The 21,039-nt window shown below is 35.2% G+C and overlaps 1 protein-coding gene across 2 annotated transcripts in view; it reads right to left on the bottom strand.

Moving 5' to 3' along the window:
* Positions 1-21,039, bottom strand: part of CTNNA2 (catenin alpha 2) — a 1,080,823-nt gene that overhangs the window by 1,047,080 nt on the left and 12,704 nt on the right. The window lies entirely within an intron of this gene.

The raw sequence follows: 21,039 nt of genomic DNA, 5'->3' as shown, positions 1-21,039 counted from the left end.
TTTAACACGGTTTTTATCTCCCTCGTATAACACTTGAAATGTAAGCAGTTCATACTGCATAGGGTTACTTTATGTCTGGACACAGGCTCCGCCTATCTTGTTGCTCTGGCTTCTCCAATAGGCCACTTCCATCTTGTGCTCTAAATCTCTTTACAACATTAATCAACACAGCTTGCAGGTAGCAGAAAAGAGGAAGTAGACGTATGCATTTTCTTTCTAAGCAAAGGGCCTGGAAGTTGCACGCAACTTGATTGGACATGACTTAGTCAACAATCATACCTAGTTGCAAGGGTTAACTAAAGAATGAATTTGAGAATTGGGCATGGGGGCTAACACACTGTCTCTGCAACAGTGCTATTTTGTGAAGCTCAATTTAAATATCATGTAGGTATTTGGAACTAAGAAAACACCTGCATCTGCATGGTCTATGAGACTATGCACGGTTTATATATTGGTGTTATATACTTTAAACAAGAATTTCTAATGGAAACTTAGCTGAAGTGTTGCATATGCAACATCATAATATTAGTTAACACGGGATGATATTACTAGCCACCTAGCTTTATTGAGAGATCAAGTGACATACTAAAGCAACCATTCCCAAGTAGGCACTCCTATAACTTAACTCTCTTTCCTTTTATCTTCCTTCGGGATAGCTCTGGCCTATTCCCACCTTCAGGTTATAATAAAATAGAACCACTGTCTTATGTTCCAACTGTAGCATAATGAGCTTCTCCCTGAAGAGCAAACTGATATCCTTCCTACAGAGTCTTATGATTGACAGCCATTTGCTCCCTATTCAGATATCTGCTTATCCAGGCTTGGGAGTCCATAACTCAAGCAAGGAATGCCAACAAAATATTTCTATTAGGCCACTTGGACTCTAAATACCTAATAAGCATTTTCCTTGTGTGACCCACAGAATTTTTAAAAGTCTGCCATCTCTATTTTGGGCCCCATGAAAAAATCCATCTTCTTAGTGTCGCTATGAAATAGCTCTGAAGACATATACATTCCTACCAAGTCACTGAAACCTAGTCTAGCTATGTTATTTAAGTATCAAAACCTGCTTACCCAGAAAGCCAGCCACATGAACCTATCTATATCTTCTATGCTACAAAAGACCTTTTTGCAATGCATCTAATATAGGAACTAGTAGGTAACCTTCTACTCTCAGAAATCTACCTATTTGATGGAATTAATAAATTCGACTTTGACCCACTCCTTCTATCCAAAAGAATTTTTTTAACTGCTTTGCTTACAAAAAAGCATCTCATATTTATAACTTCTTATGTCAAGGAAGTGACTGTGTGCTATGTCCCTTAACTTGAAGACTTTTTTGCATGTGACTTATAACTCAACTGATGCATTTCACCACTACCTCATCCACAGAAAAATTCCCAAGCCTGGATCTTTCTGACGAGTTTTATTAACTCTGTCTTGGTCCAAGAATAACAGTTGTCTTTTTCTACTTTAATATTTTAAAACAAGGAATTTAAATTAAGCAGTCTTCTTTTTTACTCTTCAATATTTTCAAGTTGATATTAATGAGATTTTGATTTTATGATAAAGATATAGAATGGACCTGGTAAAACAGATAGGCACAACGTGTTATTTCCAGATAGTTCTGCAATATTTTGCACCTTATAACATCATTTCCATTAATCATATTTTCATATAAAGTCACCAATAAAATGATTTCTTCATTTGTTATTCAAGTATAAAACCAATGTCTTAAAAAAGGTGGAACCAGGTGGATGGTTGAGTTATTGAAAACAATCTGGCAGACTGGTCCAAATAAGGTAGTCAAAATAATGAATCAAAAATATTTATTTCCCATTGCTGATTATAGAACTAGTCAACTACAGATGCCTAATTAACCTTTACAAACAGTAAGTATTCTAATTAAGGAAATACTAAAATTTGTGTATTAGTCTTCTTAAGAAGGAAGTATAATAATGCTTTGTTACTGAAATGGAAATTTGATTTCATAAATCAAAGTTAAAAAAATAATAATCTTTTAGAGGATATCTAACCCAAAGTGACCTTGTCTTTGTTCTTTTTAGTTATCATAGTTTTTTTTTATTGTTCTTTGCAAGTTTCACAAATATGCTTTAATGGAAAAATGAATATGTAACTAAATAATAAAAGTAGATACCAGAAATCTAATATTTTTATATATAAAATCAGCTTAAAAAGTGAATACAACTTTTTCAATTGTTCATAAAATATCCAGGTTAATAACGTTTCAGACAATTCATTTAGCACTGCAAGCTAAAGTGTGTGAAAACATTGCCTTAAAGACACACAGAGCATGTATAAATGATTGAATGGGAATTAGAAAACTTTAAAAACATAAGAATTCTATTTCTAAAATAGAATATGCATAGCCTATTCTGATATTCATTAAATGTTTTAAACTCCTCTGTATACTAATTATTTGAAAAAAATCTAAATGGTGTGTTAAGGACAGAAATGCAGTATAATGGAAAAAACAAGACATTAAAATATAAACGTTTGTTCTCTTGACAGTCTTGACAAATTTCTAGGAGACAGTGAGATTGTCTTATTAGAATAAATGTGTGTATGTATAAGATCTCCAAAGCTAAAATAGCTACATTCTATCTAACATTTCTAAGATAGTAATTTATTGATTTAGTGTTTCAAGTTCTATGGTATGAATTTTATATGCATTATCGCTGATCCTTATGATAACTCTGCAGGTTGGCATTATTGTCTCATTCTACAGATAAGTAAATTAAGGCTCATTAATGAATATTAAGCCTGCCTCATGTCACGGAGCAGTGGAACTAAGATTAAAATCTCAGAGTTTTGCTGCAAATCTCAAGAAGTACCAAAAAATGGAGACATCCTGTTCTAAAGTGTGTACAACTTAATTTCAATACTTGTAATTCACAAAAACAAAAGAGTCAAATAATAAATACAAAAAAGAAAAGTAAGTTTTGCTGCTTCAGTTTGTAAAATTCTTAACAAAGAATACTAGATGGAATAGTTATTTTAGGAAGAACTTTTTCCTTTTGATGTCAGATAGCATTTTGTAATACAAGTTCTTTTCTTTTTATATTGAAAGACTGATGACAATAGCCCATACAAGGGGACGAAAATGCAGGCTAATATTGGCACTAGGAAATTGCAGCAGACACACAAAACCTGTCAGGTCATCATGGCAAGTCTAACAGCACTGAGAATGTTCATATAATTTATAGTATTTTCAGTCTAAAGGGTTAGGCGTATTTCTATTGTAGAAATATAAAGCATAGTTTTTTTTTAAAGCTAAAGAAGAAAAAGAAATTAGAAGGCAAGAAGCTTTCAGTTGAACAGCATTATTAGTTTTCTAACATTAGGAAAAATTATCACCATGAGCACTGGGTCTAATATTCCATAAAAATTATAAAGATTGGGGAAATGCAAATTTGCAGACGTTCTCAAAAGTCTTACCATTCTAGTAAGCTGAAGCACCAAGCACTATTATCTATTTGATCAATTCCTATGCCATAAGAATTTGGGCTAGATGGTAAATATGTCCACTCTGTTACCAGGAATATCTTCCAGTATATAAGTTATCCTTGTCATAAATGAACAAGGTTAAAAATGTTCACAAAACACACATAGATAAGCATGTTACAATTTTAAATTTAAAACCATATGAGGAAATGTCCCTTTAGGCTGTGTCTCATGGACATTTTACAAGGTACAAAATGAGAATCACAAGCAAACAAACCAAAACCTTTGATTGATACAGCATTAAAATTACACATTTAATCACACCAATCAGATAGTAATTAAGTAAAAGCTACCAATTTCCTCCTCTCCAGAGAGTGTTAAGATGCTTGAAACAGCTTCTTTGGTCAACCCTGTGGTAAGTAGGAAAAACTGTGAATACTAAAAAAGTATTCAGAAAAAAAAAAAAATCATTGATGAATTGAATGCTATCCAGAAACTACACAAAGCAAACTCATAGTCAAATACCTTTTTTTTTAATTTATAAGTGACTTCATTAATATTTAAGAAAATTGAGTCACATTTGACTCATATATATTTACTACAAAAATATTTACTTTAGATTCATTGAAGTGAAATCATCTGTTTAGTGTATCAGTTAAGAATACATAACTATTATTCAAAAATTGATCTATCTTATAAATCAGCTAAAATAATGGAAAGCTGCCTTATGTAAGCAAGTGGCTCTCATGCCACATTTTAAGAGACTCCCATGTAAAAAAAGCTTATGGTAAGAATTAAATGAAGATTAGTATATTTTTGGCTGGAGAAACTTATAGGCAGGATACTCCAAGTGAAGATGGTCAGCTCAAGTATGTTTGAGCTCAACTATGTTTCTGTTCTACATATTTTAAGGGCATATACTGTACTTACTCTGTCAAGCAGTGTTTTAGGCACTTCACAAATACTAAGATTTTGATTCTCATAGTGACCCTAAGAGGTAATATTATCATTTCCATTTTACAGATGACATAGCTAAGGCGCAGAGAACTTCTGTAACTTGCCTAAGTTATGAAGTGGCAGAACCAGGATCTGGACCCAAAGTACACACCCCTTAACTGAGAGCCGCTGCCTCCCTTTGAATGGTCCAAACCACCCCAAAGATTCAACTGGCATTCCTGCAATCTCTTTATCTTACTCATTCCTGCTTGTGGTACAGGTCTAAGTGTTATTTCCTGCAACAAATAGTTAGAGTGGTTCCTGAGATACAACACTAAACAAAAGCAGACATAGTTCCTGTTCTCAGGCAGGTGGCAGTCCGGTGGAGAGGACAGGCATTTTGAATAATCATACAAATGAATACACAGTTGCTAACTATGTATGATAAGTGCTATGAGAAAAAGGTTCTTTAAAAGCATGTGACAAGAAGCCTGACCTGGCCTGTGCAGTCACAGAAGTTCTCCTTGGAAAGTGACACTAGAGAGGAACTGTAAATACATTTTCACTCACTAGCTGAAGTGGAAGGGCTGGAAATTAACAGTTCCCCTAATTTCCATGCAGTTGTAGCCAGTCTTATTCATTGATATGGGAATGAGAAGACAGACACCTCTAACCATATCTCAGGAACTTTCAAATACCGCCTGGCTTGAGTGGTCCATAAAAACATGATGAGATCACAGGATGAGACATCTGAAGGCAAACACAGCTTGAGGGAAAAGGTGGTGTTTCCAGACCTCCTTGTTTCTGCCTTTCCTAATAAAGTCTTCTCTCACCTCTAGCATTTGAGCTGCTCTTCTCCAGGAAGGCCACTTTCTAAACATTCTTCAAATGTGAAGGCCAACAGAGTCAACAAAAAAAGTAAAAGTTTGAACAATTATGAATAGAGCAGAAAGGCTACTTCTTGCCTTTTGCATGCCTCACTCCTATTAATATCTTTCCCCCTAGTGTTGGTTCTGTTTTTTTTAATAACAGCAAAACACCACTGACTCACATTCACCATATGGTCCACTTGGACTCCTAGGTCCCTGTCTGCTGTACTTGTGCCTGCCTAGCTAGTCTTTTCTCACCACTATCTGTGCTGTTATCTGGATGTTTTCATGCCTAAAAGAAACCTGGATTTATCCTTATTGATCGGGATTTGGATGTTCACAGATTGCTTCTCCAAGTTTTTCCATTCTCAAACATTCTCCCTCTTTCTAGTCCCCATAAAGCCTCACCCGACTGACTGCATAGGCCTCCTCATTGATTTCTCTGCCATCACCTTTCCCAGTTATGATCTTCTCTTTGCAGTCATCATGTCATGCTTCAGACATTAGAGCACATTAATTAGATAGCTTCCCCTTAAATAGAACTGAAGCCCAAATCCCTTAGAACAGCATTCAGAAACCTCTGTAATCTGCTCCCAACCTTTCTCCCACCGCACTCTGACCCTGTGTGATCTAAGTACCATCCACACCAGACTCCTCACCTCCTTACAATATTTTCCGAGCTTCTTTAGTTTAATTCATTCTCACCACTGCTTCAAAATGCCACCACTCCCAGCCCTGGCTGCTGTTCCTACTCTCAAAATCTCCTCAGTAACAAGACATTTTTCCCATTAAGCCCAGTCAACATATCATTCCACCCACTGGTGCTTCCTCAATATTCCATACCACTATTCTAATCCAGAGTTCCCCAACAGTCCTATTGACAACTAAATATCATGGCTTGGAACAGCCAAGACTGTCTGGTCAAGTTCTTAACAGCTGGAGCAATAACAGTGGGGGATTAAGAAAAAAATAATAGTTTCACACTTTAAAGGAGCAATGAGTGGGGCACCTGGGTGGCTCAGTCAGTTAATCATCTGCCTTTGGCTCCAGTCAAGATCCTAGGTTCCTGGGATGAAGCCCCACCCACATTGGGCTGCTTTCTCAGCAGGGAGTCTGCTTTTCCCTCTCCCCCTGCTTGTGCTCTCTCTTGCTATCTCTCTCTTTCTTTCTCCCTCTCAAATAAATCTTTTTTTTAAATAAATAAAGATGCAGTGAGCATAATGTTCTCGAAGGTACCTCTTTTTGATACATTGAAGTTAAATGCATTTTCTGACAAGTGTTTGCTTTTTTCAAAAAATCTTCAATTGTTATATAATTACTACTGCAGCATCATCCTTCTAGAAACTTATCTGTCCACAATTCTTAGATTATAAAGTTTGGTTAAAAAAAAAAAATACTGGGGCGGGGGGGCAGCCCAGGTGGCTCAGCGGTTTAGTGCCTCCTTGTCTTTGGCCCAGGGTGTGATCCTGGAGACCCGGGACTGAGTCCCACATCGGGCTCCCTGCATGGAGCCTGCTTCTCTCTGTGTGTCTCTGCGTCTCTCTCTCTCTCTCTCTCTCTCATGAATAAATAAACAAAATCTTAAAAAAAAAACTGGGGGGGGGGCACCTGGGTGGATCAGTCGGTTAAGCATCCACCTTTGGCTCAGGACATGATCTCAGGGTCCTGAGATTGAGCCCCATATCAGGCTCTCTGCTCCTCCCTCTCCCTCTGTATTTTCTCTCTCTCATAAACCAAATAAAATCTTCAAAAAAAATTTTTTAATTTGTATTTTCCCTTGTTTTTTTTTTTTTACAAACCATCTTGCTATCTTAAAGCATGTTTTTGTGAACCTGACTTCATACTTGTATGTTGAATAAATGGAGTTGAGACAGCAATTGTCTGTTTTGGCATAAACATGGTCATCCATTTTTTTCTACCAAAAGGTGAATCAATAATTTTTAATTTGTCTTATTGAAGGAAGCTGAGCTAAACTATGCACATGTAAAATGATCTTAGATTTTTAATTTGGAGTATAAAATTATAAAACCTATTATCCAAAACCTCATTGATATCAAACTCAGTTGTATGCATAAGCTCCCGTTCAGAAGAAAAGAGATACACAGTGGGAAACTCAATAAATGTGTGTTAAAAAGAATTGCTGTATTCTTCTAGGATGTAAATGTAAACTGACATGGTATTTATGATATAAAAGTGAAAGGAGTTCTTATGTTTCTGAAGTTCTTTTTTTCATGTAGCAAGGGCAGCAAATAACCTTTGCTGCAGGGAGAGCCCTTGAATTTGAGCAAGAATGAAGTCTCATTACCAAGACTGATTTGGTTTTTAAGGGACAAGTACTTTAGTTGCCCTGACAGGAAGCCAGTCCTTTTCTACAGTCAGATATGTGATTCTTCTCACCATGACTGGGAAATATAGAAAAAAAAAATGTCCCAAACATAGATGCAGGCATAAGAGCAAAGAGATAAAAGGACCAAATATGATGTAAGGGTATAAGAGAGCATGAAGTGACAGAAAGGCAGGAACAGAGCACAAGCAGAGTATTCTAAGAGAAGAGATGGCAAAATCCCAGAATAGAAATCTGGAAGAAAGCACTAAGAAACAAAATAGGTATTTACATTTTTGGTTCAAGGGATTATTAATTTCTAAAAAAATGGTTTACATTTCATGACAAGGCAGATTGGTGGATCAAGTGAGTCAAATCATTCAGCTGAGGAGATTTTTTTCAATTCAGAAACAGAACTACTTTCAGTAGGTTTATTTTTAGCCCTCCACATGCACATAAAAAGGGCAGGGACACTGCTGTAAAGAATGGCCCATTTTAACAATGACAGAGTGAAGTGAGCAACATGAGAATCCCAGATGAAAAAAAAAAAAAAAAAAGACAAATATGAACATCAAGAGACACAGATGTAGCTACCACTAAAATCATGGAGCCAATGTGAGTAGGAGGGCATTAGCTGAAAGGGAATGTGTGCATGTGTTCACAAACGTTCCTTAGAGACCCGCCCCCCCCCCCGCCCCATACCTATGTTAATCTAATCACCCAAAAATCTTGCTAGAATATTTGTCGATATTGAACAATACTATTTTAGTTAAAAATATTTTATTACAATTTTGAAATTTAAAAATGGTACTATAGTACCAGAAATATCTGAATCTCTTTGGATCTTACCATTTGACCATGAGGCTGTATATCAGCTAGGATGGCCTCCAGAAGAATGTGATTGATTGAATCTGCCCACACTTTTCCTACCAATTTGGATAGTGACAAACCAGAGTCTGCATTTAATAGGGATGAATATATAATCAAAATCAACAGAATGCGGATAGTGCTCTCACCTGATTAATTCCACCACTCAGCTATTGACAAATTAAACTACAAAAAAAAACTAGCTGCTCAGGAACGTGAGGCTAGAGATGTGAATTCAGGTGCAGTATTCTCTTCTACCTCTGACTTTTTGGCAACTTCTCTTCCCCTTTCAGCAGACACTGTTCAGTGCTCTATCCCCTTGGGCCAAACATTCCAGGCTTGGCCTCTCTGAAAGCCATCTTCCTCAAGCTTGAGTACCAACTAGTTAACATGATAAATGCCTAAGTCTGATGAGAACTCAAGAGCTGTTCACTTATGCATCCTTTGAGACATTCCAACAAAATTGGTGGTATTTTATAGCAAGACAGGTCTAATCATGATAATTGGGTGGTCATTTTCTCCAACTCTTCAACAGAACTGACAGTATGCAGCCATAAAGGAGCCAGGAAGCCAAGGAAAATTAGAATCTTAACCAACTATCTTTAATTCATTCTGTAAGTACCTTTTGAGTGCCTTTTCTTTCTCTTCATATTTGATCCATTTCTTGAAATTCAAATTCTGCTAGCATTTACATATGGTAATGAATAATTTTTTTATTTAAAAAATAAACAGGGATCCCTGGGTGGCACAGCGGGTTAGCGCCTGCCTTTGGCCCAGGGCGCGATCCTGGAGACCGGGGATCGAATCCCACGTCGGGCTCCCGGTGCATGGAGCCTGCTTCTCCCTCTGCCTGTGTCTCTGCCTCTCTCTCTCTCTCTCTGTGTGACTATCATAAATAAATAAAACTTAAAAATAAATAAATAAATAAATAAATAAATAAATAAATAAATAAATAAATAAAAAATAAACATATATATAAACTTATGTCACTATAAAGACAAATCTAAGAATAAATGACTCAGAAAGGTGCACGATTGCAAAATGCTCAGTTTTATGTTCTATTTATCACAACATTTTTCTGATTATAAATATTCTTTCTTCCGATTATAAAAGCAAAATATGTTCATTGAATAAAAGCTTACCCACTTTTTTTCTGAAACACGTATTCAGGACTTTTGATTACTGATATGTAAGAGTTCATTAACTATGAAATAGATTAAGACTGTGTGTCATATACTTAAAAATTTTTGCATGTATAGCTTACTATTTATTTTTCATTTATTATTTAAAATGTATGTCATATTTAATCTTAGAAAGGCCTTTCCTATTCAATATCAAATTAAATGAATTAGCTATAATAACACTGAAAATCCAGAAAGTAAAAAAATTACCAAAACTTGATATAAAAAAAAAAGCCAGTAGTGACACATGGGGAAAGCTACACAACTGAGAAGTTATCACAGAATCATGTACAATGCTATATTTGAGAAGTTAGGGAATATCAAAGCACAATATCAAAAATGAAAAAGAATAGCTCAGAATGAAAAACTCTATCAACACTAAAATAAATACATTTATGTATAGATAGTCATGGATTAAGGGTAGCAAAAGCTTTGTTTTTTCTAATAATAAACTAATAAATCATTTTTTATAATAAATTTCATCTACATCAGCTTGTAGAAATGTCTCTTCACAAACTTCTATTTCATGAAAATTAAAATGAAAAGAGCTATTGTTAGCATGAAAATGTAGTCTGAGCATAAACAAACACCACAGGAAGGTACATAAAAGGATCTAGGAGTCATACTGAACAATATGGCCACAACCACTAGAGTTTTCAACTTAGTGTCTGCACTCTTAAGACTTTTATGATGATTTTTAATAGAAAATTATGCACTTAAAGGTGTTCACTTCTAAATTGTTCACAAATGAGAATCAGAAACAATTTAAACGTTTAAAAATGCAATGAAATATGTAGCCATTAAATGATAACTATAAAACATATAAAACAATTGAAAACTCCATAAATTTTAAAAATAACACAAAACCATATACATGCTGAAAATGAACATGAATAAACCTGAAAGGTGACAAAGAAATGTAAAAAACATGCCACAGTGGTGACATATGGGTGAAAATTTCACCTTTAGAAAAAAAAATCCTTGACTATAATATTATTTGTGCAACAAAAAATGTATTTATTTGTTTATTTATTTATTTTGAATTTATTCATGGGAGACAGAGAGAGAGAGGCAGGGACATAGGCAGAAGGAGAAGCAGGCTCCCTGCAAGGGGGCCAATGTGGTACTCGATCCCAGACCCCAGGATCATACCCTGAGCCAAAAGCAGACACTCAACTGCTGAGCCACCCAGGCGACCCAACAAAAATATTTAATAGAAAGTTTTATAAATGGTCCAGAACAGTGTTTCTGCTGGTGTATTCTACAGAATGCCAGTTATTCATTCCAGCAGGAGAGAGAGTGGGTTGTTTAGAAGCTTTTCCACCAGGGCAGCCCAGGTGGCTTTAGAGGTTTAGGGCCGCCTTCGCCGCCTTCCTCCCGGGGAGTGATCCTGGAGGCCCGAGATCGAGGCTCCCTGCGTGGAGCCTGCTTCTCCCTCTGCCTGTGTCTGCCTCTCTCTCTCTCTCTCTCTCTCTCTATCTCTGTTTCTCTCGTGAATAAATAAAATCTTGAAAAAAAAAAAAAGAACAAGCGTAAGCTTTAAAAAAAAAAGCTTTTCCACCAAATGCATATAGGATGTCTGGATGCATGATATTTAAATGTGGTTCAAATGCATTGTTATTTGCTTTTGGGACGTTTTCCTGTGTAATGGCAGAAACTTTCAAACTACTAACCAACAACAAAAATATTTCCCAAATTGACTACAGAACTTGCTCAGTGAAGCACTACATGACTATTATCACACAGAAGTCACATCCATGGTGTTCCTGTAGATACTCTTGAAGACATTACAAACATATGCCACTATTAAGATCTTAATCAGTTGTGGGCTCATTTTTGTTATTTATGATCTCTACCATCACTAACAAAGTGTATATTCTTTAGTATAAACTGGTTAATACAATGCAAAGGTAAAAAAATAAAATGCAAAGGTTGCAATCTTACTAAAATTATGTAAGACTATGCAATGCAGTAACTCACTGAGTTTTTCCTAGTTCTCAGAGTAACTGCCTTAACGTGTTTTTTGATATTGTAAAACTGACATTTCCAAATACCCCCACATTTACATAGCTTTCTGTTTACTTACTGTCTTAAAAAAAAAAAGATTTTATTTATTTATTTGAGAAATGGAGAGAGCAGTAGTAGGGGAAGGGAGAAGCAGACTCCTCACTGTTCAGAGAGCCTGACATGGGGCTCGATCCCAAGACCCCAAGGTCACTACCTGAGCTGAAGGCAGATGCTTAACCAACTGAGCCACCAGGTGCCCCATAAATTATATCTATAATTTAATAATGAATTGTATGTACTACTCTTCTTTCTTTCTTCCTTTCTTTCTTTCTTTCTTTCTTTCTTTCTTTCTTTCTCTTTCTTTCTTTCTTTCTTTCTTTCTTTCTTTCTTTCTTTCTTTCTTCCAGTAGGGCTCCAACCCACAACCCTGAGATCAAGATCTGAGCTGAGATCAAGAATCAGATGCCTCACCAACTAGGCCACCTAGGTGTCCCTTGTTCACTTCATGTCTTAAAAGGATTAATATATTTAAATTGAATAAGTTTACTGAATTACTCTTGTACTCACTGAAGATATACTGAATTATATGACATATACTGAAAGGGATACTCAAGTAAATACAGGTTATCCTGGCTTTAAAGACATTCATAATCAAATGTGATGGCTATGTAGTGGGAGATGGAACCAGGACAACAAATACACACCAACAACTCTAAGATAAGATAAAACATAAACAGGATACAAAGAAAAGGATATGGAAGTCAGGAGGAAGAGAGTGAGATGGAATCATCCTATGGACTCAGATACAGGTTCATCAAGAACAAAGAATGCACACTAAATGGACATAAAGGACATGGAGAATGTCTCCCAAGTAGACAGGAGAAAATGAGTCCCAGGTGCTTGTGAAGGAGAAAAAAAAGTGTATTTGGGGGGAGCAATGTTTTATACTTGCCAAGTCAGAGAATTCAAATAGCGGTGCATGAGAGTATCTTTTTGGAATATGAGCTTGAGTTTGGAACAGGAGAGCTCCAAGTGGCAGGCTAAGACATTTAGATTTAATTTGGTAGCCACAGAAGCGCACCAAATGTTTTTCTGCCAAGAAAATTAACTATGAAAAACTAATCTGGTACAGGTGTGTGTCAAGATTAGGGATGTAACACTGGAGAAATGACAGTCAGGAAGAAAGGCGGGGACAGGAGATTAAATTATGTGGCAGGAGGACACTACAGTATTAAGCAGTAGCCTGAAGGTTCGGGGTTGGTTTAAAAACCTGTTATCAGAAACCAACAAGAGAAAGAAGTTTAAAAAAAACTCCTATGTCAAGAATAGTCAATGGAAGTATTTTTAAAAATTAATTACTTTACCAGAAGAATGTAGTCAGGAAAGAAATTTTTAAAGCTTTGAAGCATAGTCAATGAATCCATGTAGAATCATCTTCAAATGTTAATTCTATCATAGTAGTACTACTGCAAAATAATACAGTCATAATATACATATTTGGGACAAAGGCTAGAAGGAAGTAGCCTTTCAGTCCACCTCTTAGAATTTTATTTCCTGAGATGAACAATATTTCCTGAGAGGACAACATTTGTTTATACTTAACCCTGTTCATTTCAAAAGAAGTGTAACAGCAATTGGTTAATTTAACATCTTCAAGCATGCCATGACAGGGTAGTAGAAATCTTTAGACTGGCAAAGTCATTTACCAAATTCAGAGTATGTGACAGATTTCCGGAAAGTCCTTTAGGTTTTCAATATGGTTATTCATTCAGAAGATTAGTATTTTAAGTTTTGCTAATATGATTTTAGTGACTCAAGTATCACTTTTAAAAGTCCAATATCACCCCTGTGTGCATACTTGTGTGTCAATACTTACACGCTTTGCCTGTCATGAACCTTACTTAGACTAATGTTCTTTGACACCCTGTTGTGTATTATTGCAGGCATAAAACAAGTATGAAAGGAGACTGTTTCTGTTGCTATGGAAATATCATTTAATTTCCTAATTAGTAGGTATATAAATGCAAAACCATAACATTTGATTATTTCCCAATTTTGGCAACCAAGTCTGTTGTTCATATCTGAGGACAAACTCCTCCGGTTTTCAACACTTTTGTTCAAAGTAAAAATTAAGAATTTAACCTGTCTTGCATTTTAATGCTTATAAATTGATTTGTTGTGCACAAGAGAAATGAAAGAATGGAACAAGGAGCATAAGTATGTCATTTATTCTTCTCCTTAAGCAAGATATATAACAATATCTATTTACTAACAAAAACAAGTCATGGCATTAACTTAACAAAAGGATTTCTTTAAATCATAACCTTCCCTAATGCTTATGATTTACAAAAGGTGGTTATAATTACAAAACTGGATTTTAGAAATCCATCTGTTAATACAAAGCAAGGTATACCTGACATTATTTTCTTCTTAGGTCTCCTGTTTTGTCTAATTTGGGCTTTGCAAAAAGTAAGAAATAAACGAAATTATGAAGACAAAGCAAAAATTTTATAAAGATGTAAAATTCTAAAACTCACTGCTTTTTACCTACTTTAGGACACTGATTTCTCCAATAAATTCCCTACCCAGGATGTTATCTGACGCTCAGGTTGCTCCATTAAAACAATCAATCTAAACTAACCCATCCTCTGTTCTGAAAAAACAATTTCTGCTAGTTGAATGGGCACTATTAGTAAAATACTTTTTTATCCCCTTTCTGGAGACCTCAGGCACACTGTTAACAACAGATAAGGCTTTTTCTGCTTTTACTGAAAGTATATTTTGTACAAACCACTAAACTCACAAGAGTTACTATTCAGCATAGCTAGCTTCATTTGTAAAATGCTACCTACAGGGATCCCTGGGTGGCGCAGCGGTTTGGCGCCTGCCTTTGGCCCAGGGCGCGATCCTGGAGACCCGGGATCGAATCCCACGTCAGGCTCCCGGTGCATGGAGCCTGCTTCTCCCTCTGCCTATGTCTCTGCCTCTCTCTCTCTCTCTCTCTCTCTCCTCTATGTGACTATGATAAAAAAAAAAAAAATGCTACCTACACCAATAATTGAGTAGTGCAGTAAGATGAAGAATGTACCTAGAAGGTAAGTTCTGTTGGCCTAAATATCAGAAATCAGGGTGAAGAGACACCAAACCTTATCTCCCATCACAGCCAGCCTTCTAAGCAGATCACGTAATGGTCACAGAATCATAGTCTGACCACTAATCTGACCACTCCCCACTGATCCTTCTCTTCATCACCAGCAGAGCTCCCGCAGCTCCTGAGAACAGATTGCATGATTGTACAATCCTAGAGCAACGGCCACAGAAGAGCCTCCTGGCTTCAATCTTCACCACCTACTCATGCCATCTCTTGCCTCCTTCCTTCCACTTGCTGTCAGAACCCAAAGACCTCATGGATCAGCAGGTGCAAGATTTAATCTTAAAATCTACCTTTCTTTGCCTCTGTATGTTCTGGGTTAAAATCTGAACCAAGGGTTTGAAATGACAGGAATATTTCTCGCTCTACCTTTTTAAAATTTTTTTCCACTTTGCTTATTTTCTTGATTTCTGTGGTAAATACCTCATATGATTCCTCATTTTCCTTTCCATCAAATGTTTTTCATTCTTTGTCACATAAGGATTAGCATTACCTCTTATACTCCTTTATGTGACCCCTGGGTTACTTCATCTATTCCTGTGGTTCTAATTGTCACATCTTTGCCCCAAAATGTCTAATTTGAATGCAAACCTCAGAAGTCCAGAACATATTTGTAAATGTTTAATGAAGACTTGCACCTGGAATTCCTGGTAAGCTCTTCAAATGTAACACCACCAAAGCCAAACATAAGCTTACTCCCAACTATATTTCACACCAGGTGGGCAAGAGATAAAAATCAGTTATCTTTGCCTTGTACTCAGTCTTTCACAATCAGATGGTCCTTAAATCCTCTAGCAACTAAATAATCAGCATCGTTTTCTCCACCCTTCCTACTTCATGCATCATCACTTCCTCTTCTAAGCACTCTGGCAACTGTATCACTTATTGGTCCCTAAATTTATAGTGACATTCCTAGCTTAACACTTTCTCCTTAGTGTGAAATGATATTTCCTAATTTGTCTTTGTGAGAAACTTCTACATGTTCTTCAAGTTCCCATTCAATGAGAATCTTCTCATCTTCTTCGAGTTTTTGACCTATATACTCCTTCATCATTGCTATGTGCAACCATCGCCACTATCAAATTCCAGATCTTTCATCACCCCCAAACAAAAACTCAAATCCATTAAGCATTCACTCACCACTCCTGCTTCCCCTCAAACCCTGGTAATCACTACTTTATTTTCCACCTATGTAGATTTGCCTATTCTGGACATTTCATATAAATGGAATTATACAATATGTGGTATTTTGTTTTGGCTTCTTTCAAGGTTATTATAATGTTTTTAATGTTGTCCATGTTTTCAAATGTATTAGTACTTATTCCTGTTTATGACTGAATAATTACCCCAATGTATGGTATACCACATTTTGTTTATCCATTTTTTAATACAGAGTAATCAATTTGTTCTACTTTTTGCCTATAACAAATAATGCTAGTGTGAATATAGGTTTATAGGGTTTTGTGTGGATAGATATTTTCATTTCTCTTAGGTATATATCTAAGAGTGGGACTACTGGGTCATAAGGTAACTGCATTTCACTTTTTTTTTTTTAAGATTTTTTATTTATTTATTCAGAGAGAGAGAGAGAGAGGCAGAGACACAGGCAGAGGGAGAAGCAGGCTCCATGCAGGGAGCCTGACATGGGACTCGAGCCCAGGTCTCCAGGATCACACCCCGAGCTGCAGGCAGCGCTAAACCGCTGCGCCACTGGGGCTACTCCGCATTTCACTTTTTGAGGAAATATCAAACTGTTTTTCCAAAGTGGCTGCACCATTTTCCAGTCTCACCATCAACCTGGATTCCAATTTCTTCACAGTCTCACCAACATCTGGCAGTGTCCCTTTTTGATTACAGCCAGCCTAGTAGGTACAAATCAGTACCTCATTGTGGCACAGAATTGCACTTATCTAATGATTAATTATGCTCAGCATCCTTTAATGTGCTTATTTGCTATTTGCATATATTCTTTGGAGAAATACCTATTCAAGTTCTTTGCTCATTTTTTGTTTAGATATTTGTCTTTTTATTATTAAGTTGTAACAGTTCTTTACATATTCTGGTTATAGTTCTTTATCAGATATACAACTGTAAATATATTTTCCCAAGTATGAGTTGCCTTTCCACTTTCTTGATTGTGTTTTTTGATACAGAAAATTTTAATTTTGGACAGCCCGGGTGGTTCAGCGGTTTAGCGCCGCCTTCAGCCCAGGGTGTGATCCTGGAGACCCAGGATCCAGTCCCACATCAGGCTCCCTGCAGGGAGCCTGCTTCTCCGTAGGCCTGTGTCTCTGCCTCTCTCTCTCTCTCTCTCTCTCTCTCTGTCTCTCTCTCTCTGTCTCTCTGTCTCTCAGTAAATAAATAAAATCTTTAAAAAAAAAAAAAGAAAATTTTAATTCTGATGAAGTCCAACATGTTTTTTTTCCTATGTTGCTTTTGCTTTTGATCTCATATCTAAGAAACCATTGCTTGATCTAAGGCCATAAAGATTTATTCACAGCAATTTTTTCTGAGTTTTAAAGTTAGATCTTACATTGTAGTTTATGGTGCATTTTTTTGAGTATTTTTTATATGGCGTGAGATAGGGATCCAAATTCTTTCTTTTGTATGTAAACATCCAGTTGTCATTTGTTGGAAAGACTACTTGTCACTGAATTGAACTCTGTTGTCACCTTTGTTGAAAAATAAGTTGGCCATAAATTTATGGGTTTATTTATAGGTACCCAATTCTATCCTATGGATCAACATGTCTTTGCTTTTGCCAGTCCCACACAGTCTTTGATCACTGTAATTTTGAAGTAGTTTTTGAAATTGAGAAGTGTGAGTCCTCCAACTCTGTTCTTCTGTAAGACTATGTTGGGCTATTCTTTCTTTCCATTTGAATTTTAAGATCATTTGCCATTTTGGCAAAAGAAAAAAAAAGGCAGCTGGGATTTCTGATATTGATGGCATTGAACTTGTAGATTAATTTAGGGAATACTATCATCTTAGCATAAGTTAATCTTCCCATCTGTGAACATGGATGTACTTCCATTTATTTAGGTCTTCTTCAATGTCTTTCAATGATTTTTTGAAATTTTTAGTATACAAGTCTTTGATATTTTAGTATTACAAAATATTTGCACTTTCTTGAATGAAAGGCAAAATAGTAACAGCACAGGTTGTTCTATAATTATAATAAGAATAGAAATGAATCTGATCAAAGTTAACATTTTACCTGATAAAACTTTTTTTTTTTTTAAGTAGACTCTATGCTAGGCTCAAACTAACAACCTTCAGATCAAGACCTGAGCCAAGATCAAGAGTTGGATGCTCAACCAACTGAGCCACCCAGGCACCCTTACCTAATACAAATTTTTATATCACATGTTTATAATTCTGATATGAAAGATTTTAAATATTCAAAGAAAGTATTTGTTTTAGTTAAGAACAATTCTGCAACTGTAAGTTAAAGATGAACAATAAAATGTAATACAGCAGATTTAAGAAGTCAGTTATTCATAACAGCAATAGCAAACAAAACTCTTTCCAAAGATAGCCAGACATCAAGAAAATTCCATCAGATAAATAGAACTATTGCAAATTATTCAAGCAGCTAGAACAGGAAACAGTTGTATAGTGATCACTGAAATCCTTATTCAAACTTATGAAATCAGTATTATTGTGACTCATAATTCTTTAGGAAAAGACAGAACTGTTAGAAAGTTAACCATGTTTCTAAAAATTAGATTTAATGATTCCATGTTAATAAACACATCTTACAATTCTATGAATCAAGACCTGCCACTTGCTACTAATTTCACACTCATATTCATCATAGAATATTAATTTATTCTACAAAGAAAAATCCCTGTTTCCAATAATAAATTTACATCATCTATTTATAATACCTTTAGTGTAGACCATAGGATTTTAAGCTGACAGGTTCATTTATGATAAATCAATACTGATATGTATGCATAAAGCCTAGACCAGATGAGTAATTATAATTCAAGGCAATTTGCCCATTTTCTCAATATGCAGAATCAATGAAAGGTTTTCTTTCAAAATAACCATTTTTCATAATAAAAGAAGATCATGAAAATAAAACCAAAGTTAAGCTTCCCCTGATGTTTAAAAAAGATCCAGTGCCAAAACTTAAATTCTGTTAAAGAACTAAAGACTTGTAAAGATTCTTAGTGATGCTGAAGTGGCTGCTGTACTAGTATTTATATATTTCTAAAAGACAATGCTGAATGTGAGGAAGAGATGGTATGTAGCATAACAGTTTCATTATGGAAAATGATGAGAACACAATATTTAAAAGTATTAGCCAAACAATAAAGTCATTTAGATAAAATTTTAGAAGTTTACTACCACAAGCATTTTCATAAGCACATTATGACCATCATCAGAGTGCTGCTCACTCACCTCAGTTCAAAATCCAAAAAAAAAAAAAAAAAAAAAGACATAGTTCATGCCTTTGAAGAATCACATACAAACAATATCACCATGAAATATTCATAAAGGCCTAGAAAAGTGCCAAGTAAATATTTGGAAGTGAGCATATGAAATCCATGTATATACACTGTGTTTACTCCAAAGAGAAAGGTTCACAGTTACACTGAAACTGATATAAATGCAACAATGTATTTGGGTTACTATGGAAGAGACAAATACTGAGAATAATTTTTAAAGGAAAAAGAGGTGTTCAGATCACACTACAGTGTATTTCACATATGAAGAATGACTCATACTAAATCTAAGTCAACAGGAAAAAATATTTAAAATTAGGGGCACATGGGTGGCTCAGTCAGTTGAGCATCAGATTCTTGATTTCAGTCGAGATTCTGATCTTGGAGTGGCAAGATGAAACCACACATTTGGGAACATATAGGGCTCCTCAATCAGCAGGAAACTGCTTGCAATTCTCTCTCTCCCTCTGCCCCTCCTCCTGCTCACATGCTTTCTCTCTCAATAAATAAATAAATAAATACATAAAATAAAATCTTTAAAAACGTAAAATTAGAAGAAAACTAATATGTTTATTAGTTATAAACATATTATGTATGTTTAAACTAATGTACATATAAACTAATATGTATGTATGTATAAAACCATAAACTTATCTTTACATACAAAGAAGTTATACAAATTGGTAAGAAAAACATGAGTAGAAAAACAAAGTTCTTCAACAAATAATGTATTTCAACAAGGTGATGGTATATAAGATCAAACACAAAAATGAAGAGGAATAGTTTCTATAGCAGTAATAACCTTTCAGAGAATGTGAAAGAAAAACAATCTTTTTCCCAACAGTATTAGAAACTACAAACAAGATGATAATAAACATAACATGAGAAAGAATTTTTCATGAAAAATACAATTTATGATATTGAAGGACATAAAAAAGACCTTAATAAATGAGACATGCCAATGGAAAGACTATGAATGAGAAAGTTGCTACTTTCCCTTCAAATATTCTTAAATTAAATACAATGCCAGGTAAAACCCCAAAGGCATTATTTACGAAATTAGATAACCTAGTTATTCCAGTCTCCTAAAGAAAAAGTCCAACTAGATAAAGGAATTTAAAAAAGAAAAATAATTACTTACTGGATATCACAACATACCATAGGCTATAGTAGTTATAATAGTATAACAACAACAAAATCTTTATACCCAGAGAACATAAAGAAGTCCTATAAATTAAAATAAGATAAATAATCCACTGGAAACACTGGGTAAAGATATGAACAGTTATCACAGCAGAAGCAAAATATTAGGCCATTATGCCAAAAAACAGATGGAGAAGTAATCAAGTTTGCCAAAAATCAGAGAAACAAATTCAGGTAACAAAGATCTTATTCTTACCTATTCATCGGTAAACTTTTCCAAGTTTAAAGTTTTCATGTATTGACAAAAGGTTAAGGAAATATGTACTCCCCAGTGGAATGTAAAGTAGTACTACCATTTGGAAGAGCAATTAGGCATCAACTATTAAAATCTAAAATGCATACATCTCAATGACTCAAAATTACAATTACCATTATATCATTTTAAAAAATACTCTAGTACATCTGAACAAGGAACCTGTGTAAGGATGTTTGTTTAAAGTAGCAAAATAACAGGAATAAACTAAATGTCCATGAAAACAAGGCATGGTTAAACCATGTTATAGAATAATAGGCAGCAGTTTAAAAATATATATCTAATATATATAAACTTATATCAAAAAATATATATATGTAATTTATGGCA

Source organism: Canis aureus, chromosome 12 (assembly GCF_053574225.1).
Source record: "Canis aureus isolate CA01 chromosome 12, VMU_Caureus_v.1.0, whole genome shotgun sequence".
Taxonomy (NCBI): Eukaryota; Metazoa; Chordata; class Mammalia; order Carnivora; family Canidae; genus Canis; species Canis aureus.
Note: the sequence above shows the minus strand (reverse complement) of the source record. Positions and strands in the feature narration are given on the sequence as shown.